The following is an 18,739-nucleotide window of genomic DNA, read 5'->3' on the forward strand; positions in this document are numbered from 1 at the left end:
GGTGCTTTCGGCTTCTTGTTACTTGTTCTTGTTCCAGTAACAAGAAGCCGAAAGCACCAGCCTGAAGATGACGAGTGAGACCTCGTCGAAACGTCGCACAGACACCCCGACTCTTACACGGGAAGACACCCGAAGACACCAAAACCTGCATTCCTGTACCCGTGAAAATCTACGAAAGCATATATATATATATATATATATCACACACGCACACAGCACAAGTTAACTAATCCACCTGGAAACATCCTGCACTGGAGCATGATGCCTTTTCAGGTTCTCTCCCTTTCACTTGGTCCCATCCTTGCCACAGTGCCATAGTCCCTTATCCCTTTAGGTTAGTACCTCATAGTCATTTTTGCTGGTATAAGATTTTCTTTTTCGTTTGTTAAAAATCTGACAAAAATATGCAAGAGAGGAAGATAACGACTCAATTTAAAGCAATTATTCTAAAATTATTCTTAAAAAATCAAATTGTAGGTTCCCTGGGCTTTTTCTGACATAACTTTCTGTTCATTTAGTAGCTTTTTGAAGTGCTAGTGCAAGCGTATACCATTGGAAATAATGTGAGAATAATTTTTCTCCATAATGTTCTCTGGGACAATCCTGGGAACAGAATCTTAACTTCTTATTGGATTTTTTTTCTTGCTGAATCGCCTCAGGAATAGTTTCTAGTCAGTGTAACCATTCTGCATGTCACAGAATTAATTCTCTATAGAAGCAGAGATTGCTGGCTAAAATAAAGTATCCTAATAAGAATTAGCCTCCTATTTTGTTTTGCATTCAGTTACTTCTTTGCTGCCATTATTAATGCATAATGATTGTTTCAAATTAGTGTGGGCAAGTCTTTTATAATTTTACATTAAAATAATAGTTGTGATTTTTATGATGAATGATAGCAAAAGCTATGTACTTTTGTACTTGTTTCTTGCCATGGCAAAGGCTCTCAGTTATGTATATACCATATTTTTCTGTGTATAAGACACCCCTTATTTTGGGGGACTCCAAATTAAGAAAACACCCTTCAGCACTACCTGTGTATAAGACAAGCCCCAATTTTAAACCTATTTTTTTTGTTAAAAAAACCTAGTCTTATACATGGGAAAATACGGTAAATATATTTGTTATAAACACTTAGAAGAACTTCCTTCCAACGGAAGTCCAGTCTAAGGGCGATGGAATAGAACTGGGCTTAGCATTTCAATCTGTGTACCATGTATCTTCAGATATACACATATATAGATGTATGTATGTTAATAAAAGGGAGCCCCTGCTCAGTAAAATAGTAAATATATAAGAGTTTCCAGAGGGATAGCCATGTCTGCTGCAGCAAAACCAACAAAGAGTCTTGTGATATCTTGAATACTAACATGTTTTATTGTGTAAACTTTTATGCATTAAATTTCAAACTGTTTAAAGCTGTGAACATTTTGAAGACTTGATTTTGCACATGGATTTCTTGGCTTGTTTCGCTGAAGGATTGATTTGACAACACTGTGGAATATATTTGCTTTGTATTTGACTGGGTTCAACCTGTATTTTGCTTGAACAACTCTTTGCATTCTGTTGCCTTCCTAGAAGCTACAAATACATCATTGACATGTCATGTAATATGTGAAAACCATGACAGTACATAGATGCCATGTTGAATTACTTGTCACTTAGTGAATAGACAGATCAGCTTCTATGTATTAGGAGGAGGAATCTTTCTTCCAAGAGTAGGATCCTGTAGACATTATCTATGTTCTTGAATCTGCCATGAACCAATTAATTGCAGTATGATTGACAAACTTTGTTTCCTCGTTTAAATCCAAATTGTAGTTTGTTGATGTGTACAGACACAGAGGAGGCAGTGATCGCATGTACAATTTTTGAAAAGCTGACACTGTTTTCACACCTGGCATGAATCCAGCTTAGCAGCACATGTGTCTGCTCCCTCATAGTGAAGTTGTGTTCCATCAGCTGTCTGATGTCCACATCAGCAGCTCAAATACTGGAACAGCTTGATGCATCTACTCCAAAGACGCTTCTGTATACTTGGAGAATGTTTCACTAAGGATCTGGCTAATATGAAATCTTTGAATGTCACTGAAATAAGACGTGTTCTTGCTTCACCATTCAGTCTTCAGGTGGGGAATGTCTTTTTTCTGGACTGGTATGTATGCTTTCCTGGTATATTTTATCTTCCTATTATCACTTCACCATTATTCCTTTTTGCCAGCATGAAAATAATCAACCTAAACACCAAGAAGGCCTTACAAGCAAAACCTTGGCCACAATAAAGGCTCCACTAAAAGAGAAGTGGTGATCAATGTGTATTTATGATACTTATTCTAAGCAATATACAATTATACACTGAAATGTAAGTGCTGTTTTTTTTCTGTGCATGACCTTGTATGAATGTTTTTGTGTGTGCACTTACATGCATGATTCATATGCAGTGACAGGGACCTAAATTATTGCCATAGAATTATGAGTAGGACTGGGTGATGAAAATGTAGTCTGGGGAGAACCATTTGAAAATGGTGCATTTGAAAGAAAGAAGACTGGAATGCAGCAGTCGTAGAGCTGGGGCATGGGCCTTGGAAGCAGTACCTGTCTGGGCAGTGGGTGGCAGGCTTTGTAGCTTGAAAGTGTACTGTCAGTGAATGGGGAACACCCATGCTTGGTGAAACCACAGTCAACTCACTTTCAGGAGAAATAACTTGAGGAACCAGTTCATACTGCTACTGTGAAAAGGCCATCAGTAGCAATAAAGGTGAGTATGCATTCATGCACCTCACTGCACGTAACATGTTACTTATATATGCATCCGGCATTAAGTTTCTAATGACCACTGAAATCAATAGGCTTAGGTGTGCTTAACTCTGTGTTGGTATGTAGCTTATCCTGAAAAAAATACTTTTTGTGTATACTTTGTTAAAAGCAGTAATTCAAACATTGTTTTGACACTGCTTGCTGCAAATGCAGTCCTATACACTTTTACCTGGGAGTGAGTCACATTGTGGGGCTTCTGAGTAGGCATGTATAGGATTGCATTGTAAGACTATATTATGAACCACCACAATTTGCAGCTGTGACTTTAAAATACTGAATTTTATATAAATATAGATTAGTTCCCTTTCTCCATGTTTGTAATATTAGTAATAAATAAAATTGATTTAAAATCAGTAGTTTACCTTTTTATTTAACAACAGCGTTAACTAATTTTTAAAAATAACTTATATTGTTGTTTTTAATGGAAAATCGTAGTTAATCTATGTTAAGTGATCTTTTGGTATTCCCCTTGGGATCAAATGGGTGATGGGAATAATATGGGACACAAATTTGTTCCATATTCCCATTATATAGGGTAGCATATATTGTGAGGCCTAGTGTGGACTCTTAAATAGTGTTCGTGAAGTATACCCACAGTAGTTTTCTCAAAACTTTGAGACCTTTGTCATTATTATATTTTTAGTCTGCCTTTTCTTGAACCCAAAGCAACATAGGTTCTCTCATCCTCTCTATCCTTGTGACTCTGGAGTGAGCAGAGAATCATAGAATTGTAGAGTTGGAAGGAACTATGAGGGTCATCTAGTTCAACCTCATGCAGTGCAGGATTATTTTGCCCAACATAGGGCTCAAACCCACAACCCCAAGATGAAGAGTCTCGTGCTCTGGACTGAGCTATTCAGTAGAATGAGAGACTAGTTGAATTTATTATGCACCTCTTACAAGCAGGCATAGTAGAATATTTTGGGAAGTCGTGTTAAATTATATGAACACACTAATCAAGTGTACCTAGAATACTTTAAGAGAAAAAACAAAACCAATTTCTCTTCTAGATTCTATTATATGAACCTGAGAACAACTGCCAAAACGGTCTGTTTCTCTAGCTGTCCATACAGCTAATCATTTCAGCTACTAGCATCCATCCTGGACTCAATATTAACAGGAAATAGTTGCCTAACATAATCTGCAGATTACCCATAGAAAGTTACATGCATCTGCTTTGCCTCCCCTCCTACTGCTCAGTCATCCTTTGCTCACTTCCTCCTTTGCACACTGTGGGGCAAAACCAAAGTTCTGATTGCTACAGTCAATACTAGAAGAGAGTAGGCGAAGTGATGAATGGAAGAATGGATTGAGGGGTTGGGGGCTGTAACATCCTGTCTCTGCCTGGGATCTTTTGAAAGCTCAGCAATGATTTATGGGTTAATATTTGGCATTCCTAGAACAGAATCTTCTGCCCACTACAGTTCCAAAGTCTCCATTTTGATGTGATGGATTTTAATACTAGAGGCTTCCATATTACCCAAGGGCTTGTTATATACCTCCCCTCTCTCCTTCAATAAGCATTGAGCACATTCTTAACTGCTTAATCAAGTGTTTGTTTCTACATATATGCTGTTTTCCAGTTTAGAAAAAGTAATGCCTCTGTGTGAATATAACATATAGCAGAATCTAAAACTAAGCGTAAAAATGTTAAGTGCTACACTGTACTTTTCCCACCTCTTAGCTTCTTCAATTTCAGCTAACAATGTTTCAAGATACAAAATTTGTGGTCTGGATTTTGAAATTCAAAGAAAATTAACTGATTTAACAGATTATAAACTCATACTGAAAGTAGCAGCTAGTATAATGGTGAGCTATCTTGATGCAGGCTAGAGATGTTTCAAGATGTATATTCAGAATTGCTTAACACATAAATGAGTTGTTTAAAACACTTTACTCACAACAGGTGTTGAACTCACAATATATGTACAGTGGTACCTCGCAAGACGAATGCCTCGGAAGACGAAAAACTCGCAAGACAAAAGAGTTTTTCGTTTTTTGAGTTGCTTCGCAAGGCGAATTTCCCTATGGGCTTGCTTCGCAAGACAAAAACGTCTTGCAAGTTTGTTTCCTTTTTCTTAAAACCGCTTGAAGAGGTGCAGTTGCGACTTGACCGTGCTTCGCAAGATGAAAAATTCGCAAAACGAAAAAACTCGCAGAATGAATTGATTTCGTCTTGCGAGGCACCACTGTAATTAATGGGTGGACTCACCCAACCCCCTTCCAAAGCTGAATTATGAAAGAATTCTAAATGGCGCACATATGGAACAAGGGAATAGTATTCTGGGCTAATTGACATGTAACGTACACTTATGATCTTGTGCGTATATGAAGTCCATGTAACACCTAAAATCGTGAACTTTAACCTCCAAAGACTTACAATGAAATCTAGTCTAACCATGCATCAAATTATAGCAGTGCTTGAGCCACTAAACTAAGTTGGGTATCTACTTATCCCGTGAGTGCTCTGGTGCCTTTAATAATTGTGTGGCATGCAGATGTTTCAGACTTGCACCTGCTAGATATGTCTACCATATGTGTATATATAAAGTACAAGAACACAGTCTTGAGTCAGAAATTAAAACTTCATTGGGGAGCTGCTGGGAGATGCAATGGCATTCATGTGTGATGGGACTTCAGAAACATGAAACCTGAGGATAAGCAAATGGCCAGCACGCTTATGGCCTATTCACATGAACACTTAAACTACATTAGCAGATAGTTTTGTCAAATATTAACCTGGATGTGTTATCCCTACACTTAAAAGCCCTGTTTTGGACCTTTCAAAGGGACAGGCCTGATCTCCTAATTGGACTCTTAAATAACATTAATTCTTTCTGTTCCCCGGAACACAGACTTGGATTCAGAGAAGCAAGCAGAGTTCGTCCCCACCTTCACAAGTTTATCGAAAAGAAGTGGTATTTTCTGTGGAGAATGGCTCTACTTATTTTTTTAAAAATGGTCGTTCATGGGCTCCTTGAATTTAGAAATTATTCCACGCTTTATCATTTTACAGTAAGGACGAAGTATCGCCGCCCACCCCCACTACACACGGAAGATCCTGTCTTTATATATGGCCATAAATTGCTAATTTTGGGGTGGGGGGTGGGGGGAGAGACACGGGACATCCCATGATGCAGGCAGGAGGCGGGCCGTGGTTCTCGGACAATTCCAGCACAGGACACATGGCGGTTGTTTCATCGCGTGCACAACTAACACTGTGCCCTTCAGGCGGACGCGGTTCTAGAAGATCACACGTTTAAGGAGAGATTGGCAGCGGCATGTTGGAAGCACGACTGAACACACCGGGGCGGGCAGGATTCTCCCCTAGAAACGAGGCGGCGGCGAAGTCCTTTGGAGAGTCTTTCCGTCGCAGGTGCTTTTCCCACCCTCGGCGCCCCCTTCCTTCTCCCATAATAACTCTGCGGAAGGAGGGTCCCTTCTTTTCCTCCCGGGCGCCGCCGAACTTTTCCACAGCCCCGGCGGGAGTTGCTCCACTCCGCCTGAAGCGGCGGCGGCGGCGTGTTCTGTGCGGCCAGGTTAAGCTGCGTGAGGCCCCGAGCGAGCGGCGGCTCCGTCCTGGGAACGCCGCCCCTCTCCGGCCGGCCATTCGCCCGCGGGCGAGGCAGGGCGCCACCTCGCTATCTCCATGTCGATATCTGGGTCTTGGACGCCGTCCTCCTCTCCGCCCCGCCCCCTTCCCCTCCCGTCGCTTGAGGGCGGCGGGCGAAGAAGTGGGTGTCGACTTGTCTGAGCCCTTGTGTACCCGGCGCCCTGTCAGCGCTTGACGCCCCCCTCCCCCAACCGTCCATCTCCCTTTCCTTCCTTCTTTCCTGAGGGCGGGGGGGGAGGAGGAGAGTGTCCTCGTGGAGAGCGGAGGCCGAGGGGGGGGGGAGGAGAGGAGGAAGGAAGGAAAGAAAGCGGAGGAGGGAGTTAGTGACCTGACCCCCTCCCCCCGCTGCCCTTTTAGGAAGGCTGGATTCTTGCATAAATTATGCCGGTGGCTGATGACGTGTAACCTTGTGGGGCGGGGTTTGCGGGCGCGCGCACTCTCCCTCCTTCCCTCTCTCCCCCCCCCCCGCCCCGCTCGCTCGTCCACGGGAGGCAGGCAAGGAGGGAGGGAGAGAGGGCAAGTGGCGTCGGGAACGCGCCTCGTGGCGGGCGGAGGGAGCGAGCGAGCGACGGGGGCGGGCGAGCGGACAGGCAGGGGGCGGTAGCAGCAACGGCAGCCGCTCGGCTGGCTGGTGTGTCGCTCGGCTTTTGCGGACGCGCTCGGGAACTATCGGATTAAACTTGAATCGAGTGAAATTACACAAAGGAGCGAAGCGGACCCGGGACCCGGTGGAGACCCGGAGACCCTCGCTGACCCCCCTGCCCGCCCTTCTCGCCGGCCCTGGTCAGGGATCTCCGCCCGCCTCGCTTTGACCGCCCGGCCGAAACCAACTCCCGGTGCGTGTGCGCGTGTGTGGGTCTCTCTCTCTCTCTCTCTCTCTTCGTGTTTGTTTGTTTGTGAGGGAGAGGCGCTCGCTCGCTCGCTCTCCGGCTCTCTCGCCCCCCCCCCGTCCGCTCCCGAGGACGCCTCCGCCGCGCCAGCCCTGACCCCGGTGAGTGACCCGCGCCTCAGAGCCGCCTCGGAGGCAGCCTAGAGGGCAGCGCCGGCGCGCCGGGCGAGAGAGAGCGCGGCTGTCCGCGGCCCACAGCCGGTCCGGCGGAGGGCGGGGGGAGCGGAGGGGCGCGCGGTGTGTCGGCGAGCCTCGCCTGGTTCTCTGGTCCATGTGCATCCCTCGGCCGAGGAGCTTCCCAGGATGTAAAGCGGGGGGTGGGGGTGGGAGAGAGGAAGGAAGGAAAGAAAGAAAAGAAAGAGGAGGAAGGAGAAGAAGAAGAAGAAGCGACGAACCCACACGCCGGTGAGAGCGGGAGCCCGAGCGAGCCAGGCGGCTCTTCTCAGCCTGACCTCTCTCCTCTCCCTCCCCTCCCCCACCTCCCTTTCCTCGAGCGCAAGTTTTGGAGGGCGATTAAAAGGAGAGAAAAAGTTGGGCGAAAGTCTCCGCGGGAGGAGGAGGGGCGGCGGGGGCCGGATCGCGGCGAGCGGGATGAGGCGACGGGCTGAGCGCGGCGGCTCCCCGGGAAGGCTCCCCCCTCCTCCGCCCGCCCGCCCTGCTGGCCAAGCTGAGCGCTCCCGGCCCTGGCAGCACAACAAGCGCTAACAAAGTGCGGGGGCCGCCCGCCTCGCTCCCCTCCACCCTCCCCGCCTCCTGCTAGCTTGACCCGGGGGCTCCTCGCGGACACATGGAGCCATGGGAGGAGGAGGAGGAGAGAGAAAGAGAAGAGAGCCCAAGGAAATGGAGGTGATGATAGAGGAGGAGGAGTGGTGGTGGCGGGGGGGGGGCGGCGAGAGAAGAGAAGAGGCACGAGGTTGTGCCGGGGTTATTTGTCTTCGCTGGAGAGGAGCGGGGAGGCTGGCGGTGGGAGTGAAACGGGAATCACATGGGGGGGGGGAGAGGAGATCACGACTGTTTCCCAACAACCCAAGAAGAAAGCGTGTGTGTGTGTGGTTTTTTGTGCTGGGGGGGGGGAGGGAGAGACGCTCCCCAGGCAGCTTGGATTGGGGCTGGTGGCGGAGGCGATAGCAGTAGCAGCAACAACAACATAATAGGAGACTTAACCCCGCGGACCAAGTCTGCTTCCCTTTCTGTGTGTGTGTCTCTCTCCCTCTCCCCCCCCCCCCCGGTCGGGCGATCTCTTCCTTTCGCCTGCGCGCTTCCCCCTCTCTGTCTTTTCCCCTGATCGAGAGCGGGTCGCTGAGAAGGTCTCCCTGGTGGCCGTAGTTTTCCCCCCTCCCTTCCCGAAACCAAGGCCATTTTGAGGGTGAGCGGAAAAGGTGGTTTGAGGCCAGGCGGTCAGGGAGTGTATGTGTTTAGGTTTGATTCATAAAGGGAAATGGGGTTGGCCGGGAATTTTGTTTCTCCTTTGGCTCTGGTGGGTGGGTGCTGAATGTGGGGCTGGTGGAAGTGGGAAGCGGACGCTGGGGATGTGCGGGGGGGGCCACACTGGAGGTGGGTAGGGAAGGTTGTTAGTGGGTCACAGGGAGCAGCCATCATTATATTGCATTCATTTTTCCTGATAGCATTATATAAGGGGACACCCTTCTGTATTAGGAGGCACCCCCTTAATCTAGCAGGGGGGGGGGACACACACATTAAGCTCGTGGGATTTACCACATAGGCAATAAATCGGATGAGTTTCTCCAGATCACTTTGGGATAGTGCTCACGCCTTCCTTTTAAAGTACTTTTAAAACGGACAATGGACAAAAGAAAAGTAGCAACGCGCTGGGAGTTTCCTTTGAATTACTAGAGATTTTTTAGATACAACAGCCAACTCATTCTACTTTGCCTTTGCTTTTGTTTGGTGTAGTACTGAATGTGCTTTCCAAGCAGATCTTGGTGAGTTGTTTTTTTTCATTTGCAGTGAGCTTTTTGACCACTTGCTACTCATAGATTTCGGTTTGCAAACTTAAAATTTCAAACCGATATGGCCCTTCTCTCCTCCTCCCACTTAGGAGATGTGTTCCTTAGAATATATATATATATATTTAATAGAAGCTCATCAGCTTTTATCCTGGTGGAAATACACTTTTATATCTCATATTACAATAACTACAAATCTTAAGATAAAAGTTGAACAATTTTTTGTTTTCTTGCAGATCATCCATTCTAACGGAGGCAAAAAATCTTAGTGACTGTGACCCTAGCAGCATGGGTAGCCGATTTATCCCAATTACAAATTCAGTTAGTTTGCAGTAATGTGTGAGTATTATTTTATTCTTGTTGTTAAAAAGCACAGTTGCTAACTATTTTTTGTAGGAATTGATGTTGATATTTTTTTCCAATTAGAGTGCTGTGTCTGTTGCTTAGAGTATTTTTGTATTGCTGTTGCACAACAGAGGCTCTTGTCTTTAACCTAAAATGGCAGCTTAATTTGACTAGGGCCCCATTCATTGACAGTGATAATAAAAAGGCTGAAAGCTAAATGTAGCTGGATGCTTGGAGTACATTTGAGAATTCTACCTTGCATTATAGGATGGCACAGAAAGAGCAGCTTCCATCCAGAGTACAAACGTTTACAACAAAACATCTTATTTTGAAGTATTTGTTAATAAACAATGGACAGAAAGTTGAATAATCATGAAGGGGCTTGGAAGGTTTATCATTTCCCTCCCTCCAGACCCTGTCCAAAATAGAATTGAACTGCTCTGCAATATTCACTATTGTTTGAAGTAGTGGGCTCCATTTCTGAAGTATGAAACAGGTGACTGTCATTCGTGTCCATATTTTTAAATGGGGCATTTACTTTTTCTCATCACAATAGTTCAATACTAATTTGGAGTATAATTTATTTCCTGACAAATTGTTACTTAAGCATATGTTCACAAGTTTTTATAGGACATGTCCTATGTCAAATCATGTATTGTAAATTGTGCTAGTTATCAAAAGATTCTACAAAATACCAACTATTTCTGGAAGATACAGATATCTACCTTATTTTTGAACCATTTAATTTGCAAAGGGTATTCTATTGCATATTTTAATCATTGAAATTTGAGATAACAACAAAAAAGAATTTGGGATTCTTGCTAGCTTCTTAAAAATCCTGCAAGATTTCTTTAATTAGTAAGTCTAGGAAGGGTTTTTAATACCTTTAAAAACTAATACATACTGAATTACTTTGGTGTCAGGGTTTTTTTTCAACTTCACCATGTTCTTGAAGAATATCAGAGATGATAAAATGTAATGTTAATGCATTGTACCTGTATAACACAAGGCTAGAATACCTGTGGTTTTTAAGTCAATTCTAATAGCTTATTTTAAGGTCCACTACTATAGCTTATTTTGGTCAGGGGTCCCTTTACTATCGCTTATTTTAGATATACGTTATAAATGTTTTTCAGATTCAGTTGGATTCAAAGGTTCTGTTCTATAACGGAGGGTTCATTTGAGCCAATCCACCAAATCTAGTCAGTTACAAGAATATTTTCAGTTTCATAATACATATTATTTTGTAAGCATCCAAGGAGCTTATATTGGTTGCTGATTACTGTTTTATTGAAGCATGTTGACAGAATTTTTTTTGCAGCTTTAAGTATGGTGCTGGTGCATGGAAAATTTAATATATTACACTTTTCTAAATACAGAAGCAAGGTAATAAAAGAAAGTCCCAATCTATTCTTACTATTTGAAGGGGATAATCTTCTTATTTATTTGTTTTATTTTGCCTTAAAATGTTTGCTAAGTTACAAGATTTGGAACTTCTGGAACATCGCCTTTTTCATACATTTGTATAAGAAAGAGCATGAAAATCACGTGTGGTGGTTATATTGTTTTAATGGCATGTATGATTACTGGGAAGCAACCACAATCAAGATTTCCAACGATCAACAGTTAAAAAGTTGAATATGGCATGGTCTGAACTCGGTTCTGGAAATACTTGGTCCTTCCTCTTATGATAAGCTGAGCCTTGAAAAAACTTGAAAACCACTGAGAGTTTGCTGCTTTTTGAATGCTCTAAAAGTCAGGACAATCATCACCCTTCTCTCTGGCTTGGCACTGGAGAGAAATGGGTGACTTGCCTCCATCCTTATGCTGAGCCTTAGATGTTCTGCAACCACCTGCCTCTTATTCTTCGGGGAAAGGTGGCAAGCATAGATAGCTACTAAGGCTATCCATAATTTGTGGGCCTCTGGAAGTAGCTGTATATGGATATATTTTTGCAATAAGCCAGTGCAGAGTTTGAAGTTTTTGAAGGAAAAATAGAGGTTGTAAAAGTGTGGCTCCTAAGTAGTTTTTGTCTTTTATGAAGTTTGCACTTTCAGCTCCACTTGACGATATGCTGTAGTAGGATCAGGTCTTTTTGGATGTGGAAACCCAGGATCAGGTCTTCCGCTTGGTCGATCTATACTTTATGTGGAAACCACATTTGTTACTGACACACAAAGGTTGTCCATAGCAAGCAAGTAAATTATGCACATGCATGTGCATGTGTCCTAGCTGTCTGATAGCACAAACTGCTTTCAGCGACATGTTGTTTATTTGAGAGGTATTGTACTTCTGAATCCTTGGAAGATATTCTAATTTTCAGACAAAGATGCATGAGCCAGAGCAATATTTTATTGCACAGGCTGACCTCTTAGATAGTAATGCTGTGCTATAGAAGTAAGGGCTTCACATAGGCCCTGCCTAATAGTAATGGCTTCAGTTGCAGATCACCTGTGCTCAGGCACAGATGAGGTACCACTTTTTATAGTTTGGTGATTGCCCCATCTCCTTTTTCTGGAGTCCGGAAAAGGCCAGGAGCTGTCTTTGATCTCATGCTCAGCCTCCAAGACTTGGAAAGCAGTGGGACATCTTCCACTCCTTAATCTGTCCAAGATACAGTATGACAGGGACACGCCCCTTCCCTTCTACCCAGCTTGGAGATGGGAGTTGGATTTGGGATCGCCTTTGAAATCTTATGAATCTCAGGTTAGGTCACAGTCAAGACTTCCCCCATCAACTCATTGTTGATGAGTGAAAATGTTTGTTAGCTATTTTGTTAGCTTGGTCCAGTTTGTGGGCTGCTGTTCCAATAAATCAAAGAGTGGCTAATGTGGCTAGAAAATGTATGAATTGCACTAGTCTTTATTTCAGAACTCAGGTTTATGCATGTTCCTATATGTAACAGTGCTGCACAGAATGAGTAGGCTATTGTTGGATCTGTATGAATGGGCCCAGCTTTCTTTCCATATGTAGAGAAGGCCAAAGTCATAAGCAGATAAGACACCATTTACTATGTTGATTTCAAAATAGTTAGCTGTACCATACTGCTCTGATATTTCATAACAGTTTTTGTTTCAAAAATAAATACCGTCGTACCTTGGTTGATGAATACTTTAGCAGTTGAACGTTTTGCCTCCTGAAGGCCGCAAACCTGGAAGTGAGTGCTCCGGTTTGCGAACGTTCTTTTGGAAGTCAAACGTCCAGCGGGACTTCCGCGGCTTCTGATTGGCTGTAGGAGCTTCCTGCAGCCAATCGGAAGCCATACCTTGGAAGTCAAACGTTTTGGAAGTTGAACGGACTTCCGGAACAGATTCCGTTTGGCTTCCAAGGCACGACTGTATCTACTAGTGAAATGCACTAGGGAAACTTCAGTAACTGCCTAGGTTACATAGGCCTGCATCCTGATACTATCCAAGTCTACTCACAAATCATTACCACTAGCACATCAGTGAAGATTTCTAACAGGTACATTTGGATTGCAGCCTTGTGGTATCCAATATTGTCCATCTGGTGATGAAGGGCATCCCAATGGAATGGGGTCAGGTGGCAGATTTCAGGTATTCCTGTCCTGCATCCCTCATGTCACATTAATTTTGCTAGAGAGTTTCCCCCAGCCTGCAGAAAGATTACTTTCTTCGTCCCCTGAAAGATGGCTTTGGACACCACCCATACAGTAGCTTTTTATGTAGAGATCATATTTGGTCCAGTTTGTTGTGGCCATTTACCCTAATTCCATATTTCGCAGACTATTATTATTATTATTATTATTATTATTATTATTATTGCTTGCCTGCAGACCAAGACACATCTGTTTCATGATATACTGCAGCGCAGAACCAAAATACAACACATGTTTTTTTCTGAGAATTAGTGGTTGGTGTAGGGGAGTGGTACTTATGCTTTAATCAATTACTGATTTCTACACATCAATTTTCTAAATTAAGTATTCTGTAACTTAGAATACATTCCAAAGCCTTAAATATAATAAACCTCTTAAAGATGTTCCTAAGTATACACAAGCTGATTAGCTCCTAGCTTCTAGCACTTTTTGATTCAGTAAACATAAAACTAGGGAAATATGTAGTGGTTAAATGTTTTAAATCTTCTGACACTCTATAAAAGTCTAGATTACAATATAGACATCAGAACGTATTCTGCATACAACATAATTTTGTTGGAGCTCCTTGGTTCTAAGCTTACATGGAACAGAGCATAAGGAGTGCAGCTGAAGGGTGGAAGTGGCTTGGCTATTTGCTGTGAGATGCAATTATCTGTTATAAGAATCTTTGAGTAGTTCTTCAAGAACTTCTTTGTAGTAAGGTGCTTTACACCAGGTCAGACTGTTTGTTCTTATAGCTCAGCATTTCCTCTGATTGGCAGTGGCTCTCCAGCTTCTCAGACCGACATCCTTCTCACTACCTGCTACCTGACTCTGTAGCTGGAGATGCTTGGGACTGAAACATGGGACCTTCTGCATAAAAAACATGTTCTTACACGGAACTATGGTTCCGTTGCAGTAGGAAATGCACTGATTACAAACATCTTTTTTTAGCAGCATAATCCGCTGAATTCAGTTTCAGTGTCTAAAATTTTAATAACAGATTCTTTTTCATAAACTTGGTGTGGGTGGGTTTCCTGTGGTTAGAAGCTACTTTCCTGGAATTTGGCTTTCTGCTGGTAGAGAATCCAGCAATGAATGCCCTCCAAATTTACAGGCTAAGTCTCTTTCTTGGTTGTTTATATAAATTCAGAATTTTGTGACAGTTCAGGTCTTGAGAAATTAAGTTTTTAATAGATATCCAAATTATTATAGATTATGTGATATTCAGCACTGTCTGTTTAAAATAGTTTCTGCAGTGCAATGAATGATGCTATTGAAGAGTTTGGATTTGATATCCCGCTTTATCACTACCCGAAGGAGTCTCAAAGCGGCTAACATCCTCCTTTACCTTCCTCCCCCACAACAAGCACTTTGTGGGGTGAGTGGGGCTGAGAGACTTCAGAGAAGTGTGACTAGCCCAAGGTCACCCAGCAGCTGCATGTGGAGGAGCGGGGAAGCGAACCCAGTTCACCAGATTACGAGTCTACCACTCTTAACCACTACACCACACTGGCTCTCTATTGAAGGTTGAATTCAGAGCTAATAATAGGGGGGGTGTTTTTAAGAAGATACTTGGTACTTACAACATTTCTGCTTTTTGGTCAGTATGCTTTATTAGATTTTTACTTTTAAACCTTTGCTTACAGTTTATGATGTTTGCATGACACAGTTTGCAGGTGCTGAATATTTTTCAACAAGCAGATTCGAAAGACTTTTCTGTTTTTAAAAAAGAAAATTCTTGTTGAAGTAAGAAATGAATGTTTTTACCCCCCAAAAATTATTTTTTTGCAAAACCATTTTGTGTGAAAGTGTACAGAGATTATTATGTTGTTTTGATTTCTAAAAGTTTCAGCTGCAATCTGCATTCATCAGGTTGCTGTGTGTAAGGAAAGATGGTAGCACTTCACATGGGATTGAGATGCAAATATCATTTTTTTAAAAAAACTATCAGAACAGGTGTTGAGCTTCAGAATCTAAAGACATAATACATGTATACATACAGACAGGAACCATTTTACGCATGTCTGATTAACGCACAGTCACACACATCCTTGTTGCTGCTGACCTGGAAGTGGCCCCAAAATGGGCTGGTCTGGTCTTGTGTGCGCTCTTCCAATGTGTGTGGGGAGCAGGAAGGGACCCCCTGCGCAAAATGGTCACCTACCTCCACAGCTTGACAGTGACTACAGAATAAAAGCCTATTGTAGATGTTTGTCTGACATCAGCCCTTGTTTTATGCCATTAGATTGTGCAAAGAGGTTGCCCAACTTTATATTTCTTGATGTAGGCAGAAATGCTTTAGCACTAGTGGAAAAAACATGCTGAATTTTTGTGGCAGGATTTTCTTTTACTTAAATTTTACGTGCTAGATATGATAATGAATTATATGGAAACTAGACTTGGTTAGTTGCTTCATAGAGCTAACTGTAAGAATATAAATAGTATTGCATTGGATCAACCAGATTTACCTGGATAGGTATTTGAGGTTATCAGTATTTGTCCCTAAATTGAAGAAGACAGCTGCTAGTATTTCAAGCTTGTCTGGCTTGGCCATCATTTGTGTATGTCTAACTGTTGACAAAATTGGAAATTATGTCAGCTGCCCCTTCTACCATTGACCTGATTCTCATTTCAGTTCCCAGTACTTTGCTTCTTCCTCTTGCCTACTCTTCCCCCTTCTGCTTGATCACGTCTCTTAACTTTTCAGGCTCAGGCATGTGCCAGCCAATTATATCACTGGATATATTTTCAAGGTACAGTCACACCTCCGCTTACGTAAACTTTGGGGTATGTAATCGGCAAACCCGGAAGTATATTTCCAGGTTTTTGCTGCGCATGCACAGAAGTGGTCTCTCCAGTTGCAAAATCCTCGGGATCTGGCCGGACCTCTTGAACAGATTCCGTCCGCAACCGGACATACCACTGTATACAGCCTTGCCCACACCTCTCCCCAAAATGAGGGAAACAGAGGATAAGAAAAGGCTGTATATTATTTGGTTCAGTCAATAACAACAGGTGAAAGTACTTTTGACAAAGAGGCTGTGGTGGGCTGGGTGTGGTAGAACCTAAAGCAGGTGTAGGGAACCTTTGGCCTGCCAGATGTTGCTGAACTACAACTCCCATCAGCCCAAGCAAGCATGACCAGTGGCCAGGGATGATGGGAGTTGTAGTTCAGCAACATTGGATGCCCACATCTGGTCTAAAGTCTTCAACCTAAAGCTAGAATTAAAGGAAGAAGCAACAGTTGCAGCAGAAACTTCATTGGAATATAATTCTAGACAGAGAAGTAACTTGGGGAAAATATTTTGTGTCTTACCTGAGAACAAAAGCAAAAGAAACTTGCCTGAATGAATATTATTGAGTCATGTATACGTTCCACAAACTTCAACCTAAAAAGAGAAATGGATATTACACGAAGAGTAAACAGTAGATTCATTGATCCTTTTTTGCTGTGCCTTTCCAGGGCAATTGGAGAATTCTCATGGCAGCAGGGAGCTTTTACTCCCTAATTTGCTGTTAAAACTTTTATAAGGGCTGGAAAACTTTTAGGTGGGAAAATGACATAAAATGGACTATCAGGCTATAGTTCCAGTTTTGGCGGATATCTTTTCCAGCTCTGCCACTGGAGTTGTTTAAACGAGTATATTTGGATGTTTTGTTAATGGAGCATGGAAAGATATCATTGCTATCATAATTTAAGCTGGTGGTTTATTTCCAGTTGTTTCCTGAAGGACTGTTTGTTTATGTTGTGTTTGCATGATCTTCTGGTCTTTCTGGTAGCAAAGAGATGACGGACCTCTGGGCCAGGGCTGAGTTGTTGATCAGTAGTTTCCTTATGTACCTGTTTATGCTGCTGTATTGCTCCATTGTTGGATTAACGAAAACGTGTGCCTTACTAATGGAGAAAATGAGGAATGTAGCATATATTGTAGCCTCTTTTTTGCCAAACAGGTGTTTTATTGCTGAGCAATGTTTATTAATAGGTTTTTCTACTGGAGTAAAATGTTACGTTGTTACTTAATTTAAATTCATTGGCATATACCAATGAATATACAGTGGTACCTTGGGATGCGAACGGGATCCATTCCGGAGCCCCGTTCACATCCTGAACGCAACCTAAGACGCGACGGCGCGTGTCGCGTTTTGCCGCTTCGCGCATGCGCGTGATGTCATTTTGAGTCTCTGCGCATGTGCGAGCAGCGAAACCCGGAAGTAACGTGCTCTGTTACTTCTGGGTTGCTGTGGAGTGCAACTCGAACGCACTCAACCCAAAGCACATTAAACCCGAGGTATGACTGTACAGTCATACCTTGGTTATTGAATGCCTTGGTACTCATCCGTTTTAGCTCCCAAACACCTCAAACCCGGAAGTGAGTGTTCTGGTTTGCGAACGTTATTTGGAAGCTGAATATCTGATGGGGCTTCTGTGGCTTCCAATTGGCTGCAGGAGCTTCTTGCAGCCAATCGGAAGCCGTGCCTTGGTTTCCGAACGTTTTGGAAGTCGAACGGACTTGCGGAATGGATTCCGTTCGACTTCTGAGGTACAACTGTACTAATATGCCGTTTTGGCTTGCCATATATGCTAGATATCACATAGTGCATGAAAAAGAGGTAAAATGTGATTGTATGAATTGGAAAATCTTCTGCTGAAAAATCCACGAGGCCACTCTTGGATTTTCCTGAACGTGGTTGAAATGGAAGGTTTCCAATCAGTGTAACTGCAACATATTTCAGTATAGACTGAGCACTTGCAGTGTTATGTAGTCATAGTTCTCTAGAGTAATAGAAATTGACAGTAGGTACTTAAATAACATTAATATATCAGTCAAGTTCGGGATGAACATCTTACATAAATTTATTCTAAGCATTTTAATGCTGTATTAAGACCTGACTGCTAAAGGCTTCACAGTCTTGAAAATAGGCATTCAATGTAGCAAGTAGTTGTATAAATGGCTAAACTGCTAGTGCTAAAAGGCGATACTTCTTAGTGGGGTAAAACTTGGGACAGATGTACAGATTCAACATTTAAGCAGGATGCAGTCAGCCTGATAAATTTTGAAAATTGAAATCGTCCTCTGACTTGTCTAGGAAATGGTTAGAAATGTGGATATCTTGCTTATTGGCCTAGAAGTGATAAAGGTCGCCTTAGAGTGAGCACTGGTCATACTGGAATGACTGTGTGACTACTGTGAGACTAAGCTGAAAGCTAAAAGGGGATTGTTTACACATGCATATTTTTACTTGATGACTGAAACATCATGATCCACTTCCCTTTGTGAATGATCCATCAAAGATCAAGTACCTTAAATACAACTTAGAGTTAGTTCATCTTTTTAGTCTGAATTATATACACATGCGTGAACCATCACTAGGCAAAAAAAGAGTGCAGTTCTGAATTGTGCCCCCAAGGAATCAAGGTGGCTTGATATGTGGAAAGTGCAGTATACTCTAAAATTCCTGGTTTTTTTATAAATGTATTTGAATTAAGAAGTAACCTGAAATAGTTATTT

The 18,739-nt window shown here is 42.9% G+C and overlaps 1 protein-coding gene and 1 long non-coding RNA gene across 8 annotated transcripts in view; both read left to right on the forward strand.

Annotated features, from left to right (window-relative positions):
- The first annotated feature begins 185 nt into the window (after positions 1-185).
- On the forward strand, positions 186-2,363 carry LOC309538480. Its single transcript, XR_014222212.1, has 2 exons — positions 186-2,126; positions 2,219-2,363. It is a non-coding gene; the product is annotated as an uncharacterized lncRNA (long non-coding RNA).
- Positions 2,364-6,973: 4,610 nt separating this feature from the next.
- Positions 6,974-18,739, forward strand: part of CHD7 (chromodomain helicase DNA binding protein 7) — a 134,832-nt gene continuing 123,066 nt past the window's right edge. For 2 of the 7 annotated variants that reach the window (XM_082233713.1, XM_082233719.1), the window contains exons 1-2: positions 6,974-7,263; positions 9,520-9,622. The gene's annotated coding sequence lies outside the window, so the exon portion shown is untranslated. Of the gene's footprint in view, positions 7,264-7,301; positions 7,419-7,633; positions 7,722-8,070; positions 8,163-8,624; positions 8,683-9,519; positions 9,623-18,739 lie in introns of those variants that run through there. The other 5 variants (XM_082233716.1, XM_082233714.1, XM_082233715.1 and 2 more) reach the window with 5 other exon arrangements.

This window comes from Podarcis vaucheri (assembly GCF_965113315.1).
Source record: "Podarcis vaucheri genome assembly, chromosome: 8".
Lineage (NCBI taxonomy): Eukaryota > Metazoa > Chordata > Lepidosauria > Squamata > Lacertidae > Podarcis > Podarcis vaucheri.